Source organism: Equus caballus, chromosome 2 (genome assembly GCF_041296265.1).
Source record: "Equus caballus isolate H_3958 breed thoroughbred chromosome 2, TB-T2T, whole genome shotgun sequence".
Taxonomy (NCBI): Eukaryota; Metazoa; Chordata; class Mammalia; order Perissodactyla; family Equidae; genus Equus; species Equus caballus.
In genome coordinates, this window is record NC_091685.1 from 87,620,423 (window position 1) to 87,641,124 (window position 20,702).

At 43.4% G+C, this 20,702-nt stretch overlaps 1 long non-coding RNA gene across 1 annotated transcript; it reads left to right on the forward strand.

Moving 5' to 3' along the window:
• The first annotated feature begins 336 nt into the window (after nucleotides 1-336).
• Nucleotides 337-20,661, forward strand: LOC138921901 (uncharacterized). The gene is made up of 2 exons (XR_011434885.1): nucleotides 337-1,049; nucleotides 17,554-20,661. It is a non-coding gene; the product is annotated as an uncharacterized lncRNA (long non-coding RNA).
• Nucleotides 20,662-20,702: the final 41 nt, after the last annotated feature.

Genomic DNA, 20,702 nt, shown 5'->3' on the forward strand with positions numbered 1-20,702 from the left:
GAAGAATAGCTGGGAGAATGGTAGACTGAATACATTTTTTAAATTCTTCCTAAACATCATTTTTCTCAGTCTAACTTCTTATATTACTAGGTGGCTATAAACTCAAGATGATGCTCACCAAAAAACACCTGGGAGGCTGCTAGGTTACCACGAAAACATAGGACCATCTGCTATAGCAGACGTCAACCTCCTCCTACGAAGCCGAGGAGGCTGGAAAGGATGTCGGCTCAAGTAAGGACAAGGGTGTGGGCAGGATGAGGAGGGAAGAGAGGACTTTCCAGAAGAAGTGAAGTGTTGTATAAAGTCCCCAAAGCAGGAGGAAAGCGCAGAGTGCATAGAAGACACTGCCTGACTGACAGGTGTGTGTCTTGCTCCCTCACTCTCTTCAGTTCTTCACTCAAATGTCCCCTCCTCAGACCACCTCATCTAAAACAGCCTCCTTCTGCACCTGCCAGGACTCACTATCCCCTTACCCTGCTTCACCACGCTCATCACTACCAGAGATCCAATCAGATATTTGAAGAAAATGCTTTAGAAGCAGAGGACACAGCAAGTGCAAAGCCTTGAGTCAGGAGCTGGCTGCTGGAATGCAATGAATGAGGCGAATGTGTCCAAAAACGCCATTCGAGAGGATGCTGAGGGCCACGAGGCAGGCTCTGGCAAGGATTTTGGATTCTGCACCCATCAGCTCTTGCGTCATGGCAGCTGCCGATGCTGAGTGGCACACAGTAGTGAGCATCCATTTCTCACCGCATATCCATGGGTCCTCTGGGGCAGCCCTCCTCGTGTGTCATTCTGGGGCCCAGGCTGCAGCAGCAGCAGCTCCTGGAGTACCTTCTTGTCCTGGAAATGGCGGAGATGAAGGAGAGCAAACCCAATGGCAGAGTCAGGTCCACTACCAGCCCATGGCCAGAGCACATCATGTGACTAAGTCAAAGTTGAGGGGCAGAGTACCCCATAGCCACGGTGAGGCTGCAGCAGGGCATGGGTGTCACACTCCTACACTGCAGGGACGTGAAAATGGGGACGGCAGTTCATCCTACCAAACGGTGAGTGTGAGGTGGCAGCCACCGAGCGTGGGGAGGAGGGCGTTGAGCAGAGGAGTGACATAACTCGTGTACATTTTTTGAAATTCTCTCTAGCTATTGCATGAATAATACAGCCAGCCTTGAGAGCCAGAGTAGACCCTTCCGGAATATATCCACAGGTGAACATGGGATCACCGAGACCTTATTGTGTGCCTGGCAGGTAGGAGAACACAAGAGACGTGGAAAATTTAGAGCCTGCCTCAGGGACCCCTGCATGAAACTGTGGTCCACCTGACTCTGACAGACTTGAGGGAAGGGAAGGCAAGTTTGGTTTTTATTCCCATGGTATTCCCAGCACTAGCGCAGACCGACTAGACGGGAAGCAGAAAAAGAAAGCAAGCACCTCTGGTCCCAGTGCAAGTGTGGCTGGCAAGGCTGCTGTCAACGTCACAGGAGCGGCAATGGCCCCTTGGACCAGATGTGAACAGAGAACTCCCTGACAGCACTAAATACATGTGCAGTGTTCAGAATGGAGGCTGAAAGGAAGGAGGACAATCTGTGCTTCGTTTGAGCTGTAAAAACAAGGCAGCAGGATGGTGAGTCACAAGAAGCTGGCTGGCTTCACCCCCTCCAGAAAGAAATGAAAGGGCTTCCCATATCTTCCCATCCCACCCCGTGCGTCACGTCTCAGATCGCCTGACAGAGATGGTGAAAGGAGACACTGAGAAAGCAGTCTTTGGGAAAGCAGGCTGTTTTATACAAGGAACACACTGTCACCAGGAATTTTTATCTATGGAGAAATGAACAAGCTGTTAGAGGGTATCATGCCGTAGGAAATGTCAGGGCAGAGGGATTCCTGAACTGGGCAGGGCTGGGCACCGGAGGCTGCTACCTTAGGATTCTCCAGGTCAACTGGAGGCCCCTCTGGATCCCCAAGAGCAGAATAAAACTGACCAGCTGGCAGCAGTGCGGGCAACAGCACTTATCAGTTACCCTCTCTTTGCAGCACCATGGAGATTTACAGAAGAACAGCACAAAAAGGGAACCCATGTTATTCAAAACTTCTTAACATAAATAGTGAAAAATAAGCAGACATAACCAGAAAGAAAATATAAGCCATTAAACGGGTCAGATCAAGTCAGTTCGCTTCTTTCAAGTTTAGTTTTTCATCTTTAGATTGGAGCGTTTGGAACAAATTACACTTTAGCATGTCTTTTATTTCTGAAATTCTATGATCCATTAAAGAACACTTTGCAAGACTCTCCAAGAATGTCAAAAACAAAACCAGGAAACTGAGGGCATCAACGGAATGCACTAAGGAATGAAAAAAGAAATAGAAGAGAGATCAGACTAACGCTTTGCCTTGCCCTTTTCCAGGGAAGATGTGTGCCCTTGAAATGGACAAGTTGGAGCATTCGATAAAATTGTAGTAACTGCACAGAACATTCTAGTCTTAACTGACAAAACAGATATCAGTAAATCACTCAGACAGGATGTGATCTACCTAATAATTTCAAATGAATTCATGGGCAGAATTGTGGAGCTGTCGACTATGATGTGAGACCAGTTGTTGAACAGCTGCTGTGTGAGATAGAGAAAAGTCAGGTTGCCAATGTCAGCCTTATTCCGAGTTCCCAGGGGGACCTTAGGAAACCACCCACTGCTTGTTTCTCCCTTCCATACTAGCCAAGCTGGTAGAATTGTCGAACAAGGTACAGAATTGTGGAAGGGTAAAGTCAACACAACCCACGGAGATAAAACCAGGATGGGTTCTATATAGAGGAACCAGGTCTGATTAACAGAGGTCTTTGAGGGTACAGAGAGAGAGGAGAGAGAGTCATTTTTTAGATTTTGGAATTGCCTTTAACAAGTGTCCACACCAAGAACTTACTGTGGGCAAGTAAAGAATGATTGAGTCATCATAGAATTAAGGGACTATTTGAAATGTAAAAGAACTGAATTCCAACCTAGGAAAGCCAGGTAAGAAAAAAAAGAGCTATTTCTTTGCAAAAAGTAAGAGTTCTCAGAGATCAAGAGGGGCTGATCTCGGTGAGTAATTTTATAAAGAGATTTGAAGAAGTGGGTACACAGTGGAACGTTCATGGCTGTAAATGACCCCACGACATTCTAAGAAGTGAAATGGCAAGTCAATGAGACAGGGACTTACTGAAGCTAAGCCGAAAGTGCTACAGGAGTTTCAGTGCAGGCAAGCTCAAGTTAAAGCACCTTAAGAGCAGAAAGTTGTAGAACAATAGCCTAGAAACTATCCACAAAGCCAAGAGAAGACTTTGGAAGTTGTTTTCCTGAAAACATTAAGCCTAATGGAGGACAGTAACATCGAAGATGATAAAACACCAGGCACTCCATCAATATTTGCTAAATGAATGAAATGCTGAATCATCAGAAAGACATAAAAAAGAAAATATGTCCACACTTAAAACTATTTGCAACAGGATGTTAAAATGGGACTCTTCTTAATTCCATTTTAGTTGAAGCACAAAAACAGTAGATGTTACATTCCAAAGTAAAACCATTATTTTTTATAGGAGTCATAAAAAGGAGATGGCTGACAATCTCAAAAGGATACGTATTGAATGATTCCATGAAATAGCACAGTTATAGAGATGGAGAACAGAGTAGTGGTTGCCAGGTTAGGGACGAGAGAAGACAGGGGTGTGCTCTAAAGGTGTGTAGGGGTGTGTAGCATGAGACAGCCTTGTGTTGATGGTACAGTTGTGTGTTTGATTTTGGTGGTTACATGAAACTGCACATGTGACAAAATTGCATAGTGTTGTAAACACACACACACACACTCACGCGAGTGCATAGATAACTGTGAAATCTGAATAAGCTCTATGGAGTGTACCAATGTCAATTTCCTGGTCTTGACATTGCTGTATAGTTAGGAAAGATGTTAACATTGAAGGCGAAGTTTGCATGGGATTTTTCTGTACATTTCTTTGAAACTTCCTGTGAACCTATAATTATTTCAAAATTAAAAGGGTTTTAAAAAAAGAGGTGGAAGATTGAAAACTAGTTTCTGCCCTGAGCTTACCACCCACCTCTGGCCTATAAAAGAGATTGGAGAAGTCAAGAAAAGAGAGAATAGACGTTGAGAGAACATTTTTAGAGAATACTCCGTGTTCTGATTCTAATCCTCTCCTTGGAGGTAGGACTGAAGTGTCAGCCCCTCTTGTTAAAATTAGTGAAGAGTCTTCAATAGGAACCCTGACAGAGTGATCTGTGTGCCCTGCTGTTGTGGAGCACATTAAACCATCTCTGACTCCCACCTGAGAAATTTCAAGAGCAAGAATTGGGCTGGCCAGCGCCTGACACACAAGCCAAGGAGTGGAGGCTGTGTTGAGAGGTCTGCTCTTACAGAGTGCAAAAGATACATGACTGCTTTCCATGAACCAGATGTGGACAAAGCATAGTCTTATCCCAGAGGGCTGCCCAGAGAGATGAACAGACAGCAACAGAGACAAGCCAGAGATAATGCCAGGAACTGGAGAAGAGTGTATTGTCTACACTGGTGAACTACAGAGGAAAGGGAGGTCTTCATTGATGGGAATGTCAAAAAAAACCCACAAGATACAGTTGAGAACAAGAGTTGGCTTTTAACACTTCTCCCACCCAGAGAGGGCAACATGGAGATCACAATAGTACCAAGTAAGGGAAAACTTGTCTGCCCAGTGTTCTCTCTTCTCCCTCCCTTTGCTCTACCCTGGAAAGGTCAGAAATCACAGCTAACACAATAAAGGACAGAAATTGAAAAGCATAAGGTGAAAAAAGAATACATTCTCTTTTGCTGCTGCTCCTGCAACAGGTCATGATCAGGGGAGGAAGAGAAAACTTAATACGGAACCAAGCGCAAACAGTATTAACTGTTACATGGGACTGGACTTTTAAATTATTGATTGGAGCAACTTATATTACCTGGGCCACCAGAAAACCTGCCTGATTTTCATCCAGATACAAGAGAAGAACCAAGCTTACATGCAGTTTTAAAGGGACAGTGGGAGGCAAAGCATTGGTTCATGCTCATCTGCCGTGGTCTTGCTTGTTAATGTAATGGTTATATAAAGTGCATACTGAGGGCTATTTATCAAGCAAGATCCAGAAAAGGGCAACAAAAAGACCAAGGGCTTAGTGTGGGGGGAGAGAAGTCTCTTCTCAAAAAAGAGATTTAAAAAGATTAGGATTTCAATATGAAGGCAAAGGTCAAAATGGAAATTTTATTGAAATCAATAAACTCATAAATGATATGGATAAGTTCAATAAAAAACTTAGCCAGTTCACACAATACAATAACAGGAGGGCACCACTCAAGGTAAGAGAAAGAAAAAGCAAAGATAAACACTTTTAGGGAAGACACACCCTCTCAAGAAATGGGATAGGGCAAAATACCCATAAGTGGGTATTTTTACATTTAAATTCACTTGAATTTGAAAAATAAGTATATCTCATATAGCACTTTAGGGAGAGGTGAGAATCCAAAATTATGTCAACAAGATGAAAAGTCCTGAAATGCAACTATAAGTACCCACGCTCTACTGATATCGAATGTACTTCCATAATTTACCTTAATTTTCTAAAATGTATCCTCTGCAACACTTTTAGGGAGCAGGAGGTATCTATTATCACAATGACACCAATGAAAGTAATAGTAACAACTTGAAGTGTCAATACCTACCATGTTGATAAGCAAACGTACTTCGTAAATAAGTAAAACATCACTAATGGAATGGCGCTGACATTATTCTGACTCCAATTCATGGAACCCAGATAATTTTTCACCTCATCTGAACAGGCTGTACATGATGTTAAAGGTTTTGGACCAGTGGTTCTCCACCCAAGTTCATGTCCCATCATTCTGCCCCAAGGCCTCCATGGGCTCTGTTCCCTCAGCCCAGGACACACTCTTCCACCCTCATCACATCAATCAGGTCTCTGCTCAAACGTTACCTGCTCAGAGAGACCTTCCACCATTTTTTTTTTTTTTTTTTTTTGCCTGATTTAAAATTACCACCCTCGTCACTCCATACAGTGATGATTTATTTTTTGCTTACTTGTTGTCTATCTCCTTTCCGGAATGTAAACACCATGAGAGCAGCCAGTGACTTTGTCTTCTCACTGCTGTATCCTCGCGGCCTAGAACAGTGCCTGGCACACAGTGAGCTGTGGCTAAGGCTGCCAGTTTCCGCCTGAGATCCATGTTCCCCTTCTTCCTTAATAACAGAGTCCCCATATTATCAGGCCCAGCAGTTGTTCTCAGCTACAACGCTACATCTGCAGCCTCTCTTGTCAATAGAGGTGGTCAAAGAGGTTTAAGCAGAAGTCCTAGGGTGGAGCTTCTTGGAAAACACTTCAAAGGAAGCTTACTCTTTAAAGAAAACATGCCCTTTTGCCCTTGGTCTGTCCTCCTTCTTACTGCTTAAAACCTGAATGTAATGGCTGGAGTTGCAACAACCATGATTGTGTCCAAGAGGTAAGCTTACTTACAGGAACCACTCTAAGAGGGTCCTAAGTCTTTGATACCATGTCTAGAGTGCCTACCTCTAGACTTCTTTCACATGAGAGAAAAATAAACCCCTACCTTGTTTAAGCTGCAGGAAAGTGGTATTTTTTCTTGTAGCCAAACCTCGTTCCGATGTATGGGTGCTTAGGAGATATTTGTTGGATAAATATGCGTGTGTTTTTCTTTTAAACTTTTAACTTTTAAGAACTTTTTAAAAACAGACCTTGCTACATTCTTTACTAAAAATCTCGAATTAAGCAGTTCTGGAGTGGGAAATGGGTGACTGTGATCATCACACTAGTTTGCAAACCGCTGTTTAGATGACCCTTGGATTAAGCTGGATCTGTACAGAGCAGAACGAGCAGGGGCTCTGGAATCTTAGCTCATCACTTACTTGCTAGCTGTGCCACCTAAGGCAACTTCCTTAACCTCATTAAGCCTCTTTTACGGTCAAAAAATCAAGTCAACATTGTAAATAGATGCTTCGTAAATATTTATTGTTGTTATGATATGAGTTGTAAGGCAAACTAGGATATTTCAGGAAAATGCCATGCCTCTGCCCACATGGCTGTCTCTGAGACAATGCTGGGAAAACCACGTGGACAATCTAACCTATGATAGCAGATCTCATGCTATAATGCTTGGAGGAAAAGAAGGAAAATCCTGGAGTCATATATAGAGATCTCTTTTGAATGCAAGTTGCAGAGACCCATTGGGTCTAGCTAAGTTGAATTAAGGAATGTGCCTGAGCCATGGGAACAACTGAACCAGGGAACGGCCCAAGATTCTTTCTCCATGTGTTTCCTTTTCTTGTCTCTGTTTCTGCCTCATTCTTCTCTTCCTCTTTGTAACCTTGCTTGCTCTGATTTTCTGATTCAAATGGTAGAAAAACATGACTCTAGAGAACCCTCTAACTTAACCTGTTACTAGTCCCACCATCCAGGAGGAAACTCATTCATCTAATTCTGAGTTTCCTGGGAAGAGACTCTGATTGGCTCAGCTCAGCGATACGACCACCCCGGCTTTATGAACTATGGTATGAGTTGGGTGAGTGAGTCCCACTATCAGAACGTGGCTGGTTCTAACATAATGATATGGGGAGAACTAGGAACACTAGGGGGGAAACTGGGCAGAAAAACTGTACATATTCATTATGAGAACCTAAGTCAAGTTTTCCTTGGGTGAGCAGAGAGTCTGAGCCAGAACCAATGAAGAAGTAAGGGTGGTGAGATAAATTGTGTGAGATTCTAACTCTTCAAAAAGCTGGCCCACCTAAACCGCTTCAGTCAAATTGGGGGCTGAAAACTGAGTGTAATGGAGAGATTGACCTGAATTAAGGCATCCTGGCTGCTGCATAGACAATTTAAAGAACAATGACTTGCAGTAGAATAGAGGGCTTGCAATGGTCAAATGTTTAGTCTGATAAATATTCAGCTATAGTTTGCCTCAAAGACCAAATGCTCATGATGGACTGAACATAAGAAAAAAGAATGTCTCCGATCAGCCGCCTTTATCCTATTTTATCTCTGGAAATAAAAAGACTATTTATAGATTGCTCATCCTCTTTCTGCAAGGGCTGCTTTGAAGACGATGTGCAGGCAGTCTCCAGGCCCCTCCTCAATTGCAGCTCCCACTGGGCACAATTCCTGCCCCATTGCCGGCCTTGCCAGGCTCCAGAACCCTGTTCGCTCCCCAGGTCCCACCATGTTCAGGGGTAGTAAGAGCACACCTGTGACTAATCTCTGAGCACTTGCATCCTCGGCTTGTTCCCCTAACTCAGCCTCCATAAGTATCTTCCTTTGTGGAGGAAAAAGATGATTGCATATTGTCCCTCGGGTATCAACAGGCAAATGGCTTTCTTACTCTTCATTTCACAGATTGGTTTTCTATATGTGTCCATCAGTGATATCTGGCCAGTGTCACAACTCAGCATCTCACAGGAGGGTTTGTTGGTGACTGAAGCTCTGATGTCTCTGCCAAGGCCTGGAGCTTTGTCATCAGCCTGGAGCATTGTCACCTGTGAGTGCTCGAGGCCAGATAGAAGTAGCGGTTGCAGAAAAGACCCTCTGTAAGGAGGCTGAATCTCTTACTAGATGGACCCCTCCAGGGCTTTTCTTTTTACTGACACGGATATAAGCTTATGGGATTCTAAATAGCCTAACTAAAACCAGAAGTAAATGTCCCTGTGACATCCACGCAGAAAGATATAGAATAACAAACATTTTTGAAGTTAATGCCATTGACCCTGAATGATGCTGGGGAGCCCTGAACACAGGGAAAAGGAAGCAGGTGTCCTGCCTGGCAGAGCTTTGATTGAATGTCTGTTGATACCACAGCCAGCTCAGTGGAGTGGAACACACTTGGGCTTTGGGGTTGCATGGACCTCTGGCTCTAACCCTTAGGACCTGCAGGGCCTGGGGAAATTTTCATAATGTCTCTGGGTTTCTGTTTCCTCTTCTGCAAAACAGGGATCTTGTCCTGCAGGATTAGTGTGGGGATTAGAGATACTACGTGAAGGCCTGGCACCAGAGCCAGCACAAAGTAGCATCTCAAATAAATGAGTTCTAGAGTAGTCGTGAATGTAATTGAAATGGCACAGTACATCAGCCTTTCAAAAGATCTTCTGCTCTGTGTTTCTTAAAGTTTTCTTGTGGGTATGATAATGCCCCATCAGTCGCTGACTCAGAGGGACCTTGTGCAAGCATCTACAGCTGAGTTTCTACACCTATGCTGCTCACAGCTCTGACATCTGTCGAGCTTGTAAAACTGCAGAGTCCTGGGCCCCACTCCACATCTCAGGGGGTGTGGGTCCCAGAAATTTGCATTTTCATATGCTTTCCAGTCAAGTCTCACACATGAACCCATGAGGACTTCTGGTCTACATGCAATGGGTTTTAAAATTCATTGGTGATATTTTTGTTAAGGAGGGCAGGACAATGGTGAGGATGGTCTTACTTATAACAGCTGGAGGAGGTGCCCTTTCTCCCATCCCCTGGCTGCTGGAACAAGTGGTGACCATCCTCACAGTCTCAAGAAAAGATCCTCTCCAGACTAGGAAAGTGCCCAGATAGCCAGGTTCCCACCCCAAGTCTGCCTATACTGTTGAGGTTTCTCAAAATTTTGGAAATTTTCCTAACTCAAAAGTACTTTCTTTTTTCAGCAATTTGCAAGGCTTATACTACATCAGCAAACTCTTATCAATGAGAGAAACAAGACCAAGAACTGAGTGTAAGTGGGTCCATTTCTGAATGATCGATTTAAAACTTCCTAGAAGTTGGCTACAAAGTCCCACCTGACTGTTCTTTACCAAAAGTCAAAATGCCCACAGATCTTGTGACTTAAATTTGGATACGAGACAGGAAATATAACCATTTTGGTATTTTGTGGAGTTCTTTTTCTTTCTATCCTTCCTTGTTTTTTTCTTTATTTCCATCCACCTAAAAATACTGTCTGCCTATTGGTCTAAATATTAGGAAGAAAACGCTGTCTGAAGGCCATTCAGAACTAGCACCCCTGTGTGCACCCAGTTCCTGTGCATCTCCTTGGCATTGATCCTCACTTGCTCTGTCTCTTGCTTCTGACTAATGCGGAACAACAAACACTTTTCTCCACATCTCTACTTAATTACCGTTGTCCAATTGATTCAACCACACTCAACACAAGAGGGTCTTTGTGATCTGACCCACTGGGAATTAAGGGCCCTATTCTTTGAAAAGGGTAGATCTGTGTCTAATGGAAATGAAGAAATCAAAATGTTTCTTGTGCTGACATGTCTGCTGCTATTTGCCAAGGTAGCTCTGTAAATGATTGACCTTTAAGTTGCTCCCTAGTGGTTGTGAGGGAGGCTTCTAGGATATGGAAGAGCGTGGAGAGTACTCCAAGTTGGTCCTTGCTAGTATCATTCTACTGGTTCATAAAGTCTTTTGTCAAGTGATTTCAGAACCATTGCTCCTTACTTGATCCTTCTTTAATTTCTTTGTTGCCTCTAAAAAAGAGAAAGGTGAATTTGGTTAGGTAGTAGGGGAGCCATGCCTACATCGAGTGATGAGCCTGGTAACAGGGCTGATAACATTCAGAGTTTTCAGTCTCACATGATCCTGTGAGAAGAAGACAGATCCCTTTATCCAAGCCGTTTGTTCTCACACATGTATCTACCTGATGACAAAAGGGACCAGGCGAGGAGGATGGATAACTCATTCAACATTCATCCATTCAACAATGGATGCACCCACTTAGAGCAACCACTCTAAGACAGGCTCTGTGCCAGGCACAGGGGTTAGAGTGGAGAGTGAACAAGGCACATTTTCTACCCTCAAAGACCAGGGACAAACCAACTATCACAATGAAGTGTAATAGAGAGTGATCATGATGCAATGGGAGTGAAGCCAAGTAACAGCAAATGCTCCCTGAGACAGCTCAGAGGATCAGCCAACTACTGAACCAGAACCCTATGGCAGATTCTATGGCAGGTCAATAGGGTTATCTTTAGTCAAAGGAAAGCGTCATCATCAAGTTGTTTGAGTGGCAGGAGAAGAAATAGTTGCCTGTTGCTCCTATAAGCCCTACCTCTTTACTTGACATTATAGGAAAGTCCTACCTACTTGGTGGAGATCATTTCTTTCTGACGTGGGAAATTGTGTTCCTATGAATCACTCCACATCCCACAGCCAGTACTTTTCATCAAAAACAAGCTTTTATTTCCAGCTGAGCGTTGACAAGACAAAACTGTTCCCTAATGCTTAAGTAATAGAGTGGAAAATAGCTGATAAAATATGAAAAGGTTGATTTTGATTATACATACAATCTCTTCTCTTAAGAACAAAATGTGTTTGAACAGGCATGAGTCATTCCTTACAGGGTCGTGAAATAATTTATTTAGTTGTTTCATTGTGTAAAGGTTTCCTGGACCCAAATCCAATGTGTGTGTGTGTGTGTAGCCTTCCCCACACCAACAAGCAGTTCTCAGATGTCAGTGTCAATTCAATTCTGACACTATTTACCTGGAGATTCCACAGGTTAAGGGTTCAGTTCTACAAGATTGCCCTCCTCCCCCAACTTCAGACACCAGTTACAAGCCCAGTTTCTTATCTGTGCTTCTGACCAACCTGCTACAGATTGGAGGTCCCAACAACCCCCTCTGTGGACTTCAGACTCCAATCACAGGTCTAGGTTGTTACCTGTACTTCTGACTGACTGATTGGCTATAAATCAGAGGTTCCCACCACCCACTCCTCAGGTTTGATCAATTTGCTAGAACAGCTCACAGAACTCAAGAAAACCCATTCACTCACTAGATTACCAATTTGTTGCAAAGGATATTAAAGGATAGGAATCAACAGCCAGACAAAGAGCTACATAGGGTGAGGTCCCCTACAAAGGAGCTTCTGTCCTCGTGGAGCTTGGGACCCAGCATGGTGGCGTGTGGAAACATTCTGGTTCCCCAACATGGAAGCTTTCCAAAAAAGGACCCACCCAGGAGCTGTCCTTTTTGGGTTTTGATGGAGGCTTCATTATGTAGTCATGATTGACTAAGACATTGACCATTGGCAATTGATTCAACCTCAAGCCCCTCCCTCCCTCCCCAGAAATTAGGGAGAGGGACTGAAAGTTCCAATCCTCTGATCAGATGGCTGGTTCTCCAGGCAACCAGTCCCCATCCTTAGGTGCTCCGCCCCCCACCCCCAGTCACCTCATGAACACAACAAAAGACACTTGTGTCACTCTCAACTCTTAGGAAATTCCAAGAGTTTTGGGAACTGTGAGCCAAAAAAGGGGACAATGACTGAATGTATATTTCTTATTATAAATCACAATATCACAAATTGATTAGTTTTAGAATAATAACTGCACTGGTTTTATACATGCATATTATAAAAATTCAAAAGACATGCCAAAAAACAATGCTTTACTCAAATTCTGCTACCCAACAATAACCAGTGTTAATATATGATGAACATCAATTCAGACATCTCTCTATACAAATAAATTGGATGAACGAATGGATGGAGGAACAAATGTAATCTTATAAGAATGGAATCTTGTTATATTTCATTTAAAAATAAATATATTAAATTTAATTTGACATGAATTCAATAGAAGACAAAAGAAACTAAAGTGAAAATAAAGGAAATGCTGAAATTCATAGAACTTTCCTCATTCTCAAGAGGTTGCTCTAAGAGGAAGAAAAAAGATCATGAATATCATTGCGGATGTTTTTCTAATTACTTGTTCCAAATTTAGACAATATGAATTGAAAGATTTTGCTAGAAAAGATTAAGTGACCAGCATCCTTACACTTCCTCCCACCTCTCCTCATCCCACTGCCCAATTTTTCTGGTGCTTTTATTTTGTTTGATAAGCCAAAATTTATACATTTATTTTCTGTGCGTTTACGTTGTAATCTGTAGCCATACTTCCCTCCTTTGTTGCTATTTTTGTTCAATGCTGGCTCTGTAGTTAAACTAATTCAATACTCCCCAGTGGATATTTTACCGCTCTTTGGTTCATCTCTTGGTGGGATGGATTTCCTCGTCACAATGATGTATAATATTGATTACAGCGAACGTGTGTATATTATAGCGTTTATTACAGGCCAGGCACTATTCCAAGCACTTTATATATATTAATTCATTGAATCTACCCAATAAAATAGTGACTATAATTATCCCCGCTTTACAGATGAGAAGACTGAGGAACAAAAAGCAACTTGCCTAAATTACACAGCTAGTAAGTGGCAAAGCCAGGATTCAAACCCAGGCAGTCTGGCTTCAGCCTGTGTCCTGGAAGGCTTTCTTCAGGAAGGTATATGGAGACTTCATTCCCTGAGCAATGTTGTATTTCAGAATGCTCTCCTTGTTGCCTTTAAAAATATTCTAGGTCCCAGTTCTTTCCTCTGCAGACATTGTCCTACTGTTCCCAGGCATTGGGAGTTGCTAGGGAGAAGTCTGAAGCCCCTTTGATTTTTCTTTTCCTTTTCACTTTTTCTGCTGGATGCCTGAAGAATTCATCTTTGAGGTTGAATAGCTTAATCATTATACAACTAATCTTGTTCATTTGGTATCAATTTAGCTTAGTTACAGCGTGGTCTTTCACACTGCTGATTCAGGGCCTCCATCTCATCAGGCATATTTTCCTGTGTTATGTTTTCCAATATTTTTCTGTTTCATTTTTTGGGTTGTTATCAAGAATATCAAATATTCTTATACTGAACAGTCTTTGAGCTCCATCAAAATTATCAAATTATTTTTTTCCTCTTCATTTGCTGGGATTATCTCAAATCTTCACTAGTCATTAACATGATTTTTATCTATGTCTATTACCTCTTTCTATTTCTAATAGTTACTTGATATTCTATGTTGTTACTTTAGTCCATCCCCTCTCATTTTATTGTTTCGTCATCTCATTTTGTCTCTTGTTTTATGTAAAATATGTTCTTGTTAAGTTCTCATATAGTGCCATGCACTTGCAAGGAACCTTCTTGCAATTTTGGTTTTAGTTTCTTCCAGACAGCATTTTTCATCTGTACTTAACATGTATTTTTTTCTCAGTATATTTTTACAGGGACTATACACTATCTTTTCATCTTATTTATGCTTAATATGGGCAATTCTGACTGACTGTCTATTGCTTCAATAAAATACAGTGTAAGTGAATTTTCCTCCTCATCCTCTCTGTCTTACTTAGAACCTTTTATCTTCCCCATTCTGAGCTGCAGTTTGAGGACTGGGTGTTATTTTCGAGCTCCTGTTCTGTAGCTTGAAGGTGTGGCAATAGGGAGGGGGGACAAGGCCCGAGTGGAGTCCTTGCTGAGAGCCCAAAGTTTCACTCCTTTCTGAGATGCAGCTAACTATTTCTAACTGAAGCCTGGTCCATCTAACCAAGGGCTTCAGCTTGTACCTGCAGCTCAGCACACTGAGCTGGAAGTGCTTCCTGCCTCAGACAAAGCCCCAAGGTCAAGCACTGAAGCCTCTTCTCTCAAGGACGTTTCCTGGAATGTCCCCAGGATTGCTTACTCACCCTCTCAATCTTTCCTCTTGAAGCCGGAACACACTTTGAGCACCCTCGGGGTTTCATTAACTGGCCATCTTTCCTCTCCACGGCTTTTGGGGCGATGGGGGTAGGGCAGGGGGAAATGTGGGGTTAAGAGCTCTGCTCAGCTCCAACAGCATCTTCTGTTTCTTTTTGTGGCTGCCACTCTTGACCTTTATGGCATAAAGTTGTTCCTCTTTCCTTGTTTGTTTGGCCCTAGTAAATCTCTTTCTCTCAACAGAGAATACCTCATACGCTTTGAGCAGTCACTCTCCATTCCCGCCTCATGCCAGCCCCTTGCAACCACTAATCTGATTTCTGTCTCTATGGATTTGACTATTCTGGACATTTTGTATAAAGGGAATCACATAATATGTGACTTTTTGTGTCCGGCTTCTTTCAGTCAGCGTTTTCAAGGTTCATCCATAATGTAGCATGTATCAGAGCTTCATCCTTTTACGGATCTTTAATTCTGTGAATATGCCACATTTTGTTTGTTGCCCCTTCCCTCATCTTCAAAGTCAGCAAGGCAGCTTCTCTCTTACTCTGCTTCCATTGTCACATCTCGTTCTCTTACCACAGCCCGGAAGTTTTCCCCTTTCAAGGATTCACGTGATTAGTTCGAGAATACTTGGATAATTCAGGACAATCTCTTCATCTAAAGGCCCTTAACTTAATCACATCTACAAAGTCATATTCTGAGGTATGTTCCACTATATTCTGTAATAGGTTATGGGAATGAGGGTGTGGACATTGGGGGGGGGGGGTACCTTATTCTGCCTACCACAGACATGTAAACCAACAGGGATAATAATAACAATAGTCAACATTTATTGAGCGATTACTGTGTGCCTGGTACTCCTCTAAGAGTTGTACTTGAATTAGCTTATTTAGTCTCTACAGGATTCCTAGGAGATAGGAACTCTTGTTACTCCCATTTATAACTGAGGAGGAGGCTGAAGTACAAAGAGGTAAAATGACTTGTCTGAGGTCTCACGAGAGGTAAGTGGCAGAGCTAGGATTTTAACCCAGCAATCCAGCGCTGGAGCCTGTACGGTTAAAAAGGGGTCGTCCTACTCCATAAGATTGGGAATCTCCACCCTAAAAGATGGAGTCTTTCCTAGTCAGGCTCCTGCCATAGATGCTAGCGGGTCCTCCTGGCCCTCAAGACTGGCTGTGGGTAGGGAGGGAGGTGGTCCCACGAGGCAGGTCTTCAGGGCCAAGCTCCACCAAGGACAGTCAGGAGCGCTTAAAATGTTGTGCATTCTGGCACAATATTTGTGATTGTCTTTCTATCTAACCATTGATTGAGAAAATATATCATGGTAAAAAGGTCCATTAAAAATTGCAATTCACTTCATAAATTTATCTCATTGATCAGTATATTCATATATTTAAATTAAGATAGATCTACAATCCCTTATCCACACTCCTAAACTTCATAAAGCACTGAAAACAGATCTTTTTTGGTAAGTTTGTGACAAACTAATTTTGGGGTTAAAACCTGACCCAAACTGATGTAAGGCTATTTATAGCCTTTCTTTATCCCATTAGTGGTGAACATCCCCACACTTAATTGCAGAACTATTAAAGTGTTTGATTATAGGGTGCTGCCCCAGACTCTGCTGGGAATGTTATTAATATGTGGTATATGCATCTTATTACCTGACTTCTAAAACCAGAAATATCTGACTTCCAAAACACATTTGGCCCAAAGGTTTGAAATACGTGCTTGTGAACCTGTAGGAGATATATGTGTAAGAAATATTATTTGTTTAGTCAATAGTTAGTGGTTAGTGTACACATGAATCTATTGACACCTTGCAATAAGTCCCCTCATGTGCACACCAAGCTTGCTGGCCTACCTCACAGTTCTGCCCGGAGTCTTTTGTCCTAATTTAAAATGTCTGAGCTCCTAATCTAGGAAGCACTTCATCTCCTAGAGGCTAGTTCCCCCCGTTTAAAATAAATACTATATCACTCCAATATAGTTAAAGGAAACATTTCAATATAATAAGAAGTCAGCATGATACAACTACAGCATAATGTAGGATGGCTTCTAATCCCCAGGTGGAATTACAGAGAAGAGTAAATTACTGCAGATTGTTTATTACAGCGTGCTTTAAAGGGAATGACAAAAAGTCACATTCCCTGCCTTGGGAGGCTCTTAGGAATTCCAATCCCATGGAGCATGGCGGGGAGAAAGAGTGCCGGCTGGAAGGACACGGATACTGGATATTGGTCTGTCTTGCCATCTCATGCTGGGTAATCACTCACAGGGCATTTTACCACTCCGGGCCTCTGTTTCTTCATCTATGAAAGGAGGTGGGTTTGACGAGCTCTGCAATGCCAGATCCTATGATTCGAAGGTGTGCCCTTTTATGGGGCAGATATACATTCAGAACCACAAGTTCTAACAGCATTCCAGAACCTCATTTCTAACCCAGGTTAGCTGCCTGTAGAATGAAATGCATGTTTTACATAGATAAAATTTAATATTTGTACCAACTCACGAAATATGCTTATTTATATGCATGTTATAACTCATAAATAACCAAAGGAATCAACAGTTTATCAAACCTTCATCTGAGGTCAGTGAGTAGACAACTCCCTCCTGATTTTCCTGAGACTGATTGTTGAGAGGTCAGCCCAGTTCAGAGTTGACCTCAATGATGAACTCATTAATTCAGTACTGACTACGCATTGGGCACTGTGCTGGGAGAGGAGGGAAGACGAAGCGGTGGATTTTGCATTTATTGGCTCCTGATGCTGTGTAGCCATCTATCTATCACAGCACAGTAGTATCTCTGTCCCCCTAGGCCTGATGATGATGGAAGAAGTTGTTGATTGGCATGTCAGTTGATTCCCATTCCTTTTTTATGTATCACAAATAATTAAGGTGTAATATTGATGGCAGGAGGCAAGAGATTATTCTGGAAACCGGTTTTATTTGTTTTTTGTTTGTTTTTTCCCCAACAGAATACTGACATTAAACTTACCATGTGAATGCAGAGAAGCACCACATTATGATTACCTTTACATAAAGCAGCGGATATCACTCACCATCAGACCCAATTGGTCATGCACCTGGCAACAAGCTCAGGGCCTCTTAGCAATCCAGGGGGTGGCTGGGCTCCGGCCTCCTTGGCACTGTGTGTGCCCTGCCTAGAATGAGCAGACGACATCAGCTGCCCCAGAACATGATTCAGGGCCAACACGAGTGCCCTCTGCATCCACTGCACAGCCGCAGAGGGAGAATCAGGCACTGGCTTGTGGCCGACAGGCCTCCTGTAAGGCTTGCCCATTCAGACACGCAGATGATGGGTGAGGCAGGCTGAGTTGTGGACGCACATGACTCTCTCAGCTCTTTGAACCTTGTGATGGCTGGCAAACAGGGACCAGGTGTGCATTTGAGAATGAATGCCAGCTGAGCAGAAGAGCCACCAGCCAGTGCCCAGAGCTTGGAGCCCACGCAGCTACGTCTTTCTCTTTCCCTTGCTCTATCTTCTCAGGTGGATGGACAGTATAGCTGCCTCCCAGTACCAGCCTTTTCTGCTAAAAATCAGTCCCGGGAACTGTGCTAGAATTTCCCATGCAGGTCAAGGTCTGAGCAGCTTGAGAAATCGACACAGTGTATACCCAAACTTGCTGTTATTTGTTAAGAAACACTTTTAGTGTTCTCTCCTGGGACCCTGTTCCTTTCCGCTCCTTAGCGGCCAGGCCGGGCAGCACTCCAGGTCTGCATGGTCAAAGCCTCCGCTGTCGGGCCAGGGTAATCCTCTACCTGTTACTGTCACCCAAGACTTATAGCCTCCACCTCCCTTTCTCTTCTTTCTTCCTTGTTTCTGGCCCCTCCACCCTCAGAGACGCCAGACTCTCTTTTGATTCTCTTTCATTCCTGCTCCAAGCCTGAGGTGTTTGATAAGAACTGATCCATTGACTGGAGGGTGTGAGTGGCTTGAGGAGTTCTTCGTCTGAGGAAGATTTACCTTTTCTAAGAGACCTGGGGAGGAGGGCACTGCTTACCTCTGAGGAACAAAGCACTAACGGTGGCGTTTCAGCCTCCAAAGATGAGCCAAGGGAAATTATTTTTAGATTTCAGAGCTGCCATATCTGAAATCAAACCACAGAGACAGCTTGCTGCTGGTTCACTTGCAGAGTGAGGCTTGAAGACCTGGGAGTTAAGCCTAAGGCTATTCCTGCTCTGAAACGGAGCCCATGACTGTGCCAGGGACCCTGAACTACAGAGGCTGCCCACGGAGGAGGACTCAGAGGGCCAGGGTCCTGTGGATCATGATTGCTTCCTGTCTCTTCCCACACCGTCTCCTCCACTGACGCCCTCGTAAGCAAGAGCAGCCTCACTTTTGCCTTCCTCCAGGCCTAGCTCCTTCCACTCTCTAGCAGCAGTGAGGAGAGGGAGTGACAGAGGCTGCTATGGAGGAGGATGCATGGGAAGGCCATGGCAGGGAAAAGAAAGGAGATAATGATGGTGACATTCTGTAAATATCATCCTTTCCATACCCTCACTCAGCACCCCAGATGTTGAACCAAGTGGATAAGGATGTGACAAGAACCAAAGTAGAAACCCAAAAGGGGGTTCTACTAAGCAGGTTTTAAAGAAGAATCTGGTCCTCTGGTGTAATATGGATCACACTGAGAAGCAGGTAATACGCTTCGCTCAGTAACGGGCACACCTCTGTTGGCGATTTATTTGCTTTGACTAAAGATAGTGGAATTTACCCTCGATGAAAGCAGGGGAGGCCACGCTGAAGCTCAGCACCTCAGTCAGCTAACACCTCCCGAACACCCAGCACGTGCTCGGCACGGCCAAGATGAGGAAGATACGCTTTATCCCTGCAAAGCTGACTTTCTGTGTCTGTACGCTGGGCCCCCAACCATCCTGCTTGTTAGAGAAACAGCAGGTCATTTTTCTCACCCGGCATCCCACAGGGGCTGGAGCTCCTCGAGGAGCAGAGCAAGGGGCAAGCTGTGGTCTCCTGTGGGCTCTTAGGAGCATGGAGGGCAGACTTCCTCAGGACAGTTTTGATTGCTTGGTTTTTGCAGGATTTTTTTTCCCCTCCACCAGCCATTCTCTCTGTTAAAGGGAGTTATTCATTCTGCTGGATTTATTGGTTATATCTAGAATCTTTTTTCTCCAAAGGCATCATCGCAGATGCCCACTCTTCCATTCTATCCTGGATGTAAAAAGATCTGATACTGACAAGAAATGGAAGAAATTTAAAACCCAAGAGGGAATGTAGCAGGACGGTGCAGGACATTTGAATTCTCTCTGACTCAGATCTTTCCTATGAAAGGAAAAGCGTTATGGCACAAAGAAGGATTTCTTAAATCAATTTCCCTCACAATCCTGCAGAAAATCTAATGAGTGAGTCTCTCTCTTATGGGTAAAAAATTTTTTAATCTTCTCCTTCTCTTTATGTAACAGGTTCAGCCCATTTGTGGGAAATTCCAAGCCACAGTACATCCAGGAGGCAAATTTTTGATTTGCGGGATCCCGCTCATTCGTTCAGTAAAGCTTTTCATGTTTGGCCCTGGAGATATGAAGATGAATATTATGGCTTGTCTCACAGGGTTCACAGCCTAACAAGGGTGACCGAACAAAAAACCATCATATTCAAGCCATCATCCCATCCAAAAATAACCTCAAATCTGTCCATTTGTCTCCATCTTTACTGACCTCATCCTCATCAAAGTTACCATCGTCTCTTGTTTGGACTACAGTAATGGCCTCCAGCAGTACAGTGTATTACTGTCCGCCAAATATCTCATTTTCTTTTCCTGCAATGCCCCTCCCCGGAAGGGTTACATTCCCTCTCTGTTGAACTCAGGACTGACCATAATAAAAATACAAGTGGAGGTGATAGGTGACACATCCAGGCAGAGATTTTAAAAGCCACTGTATGGTTTGCTGTGTTCCTTTTCCTGCTGTAGCGACCACCAGTGTTCAAGATGATGGCTGGTCCATCAGCCCAGATCCTAGAGTGAGTAGACACAGAGTGGAGCTCCTGCTGACCTGCAATGGGTATGTAGCATGACCGAAAAATAAAATTGTGTTGCTATAAGCCACAGAGATTTAGGGGTTGTTTGTTACTGCACGACCTTGCCTA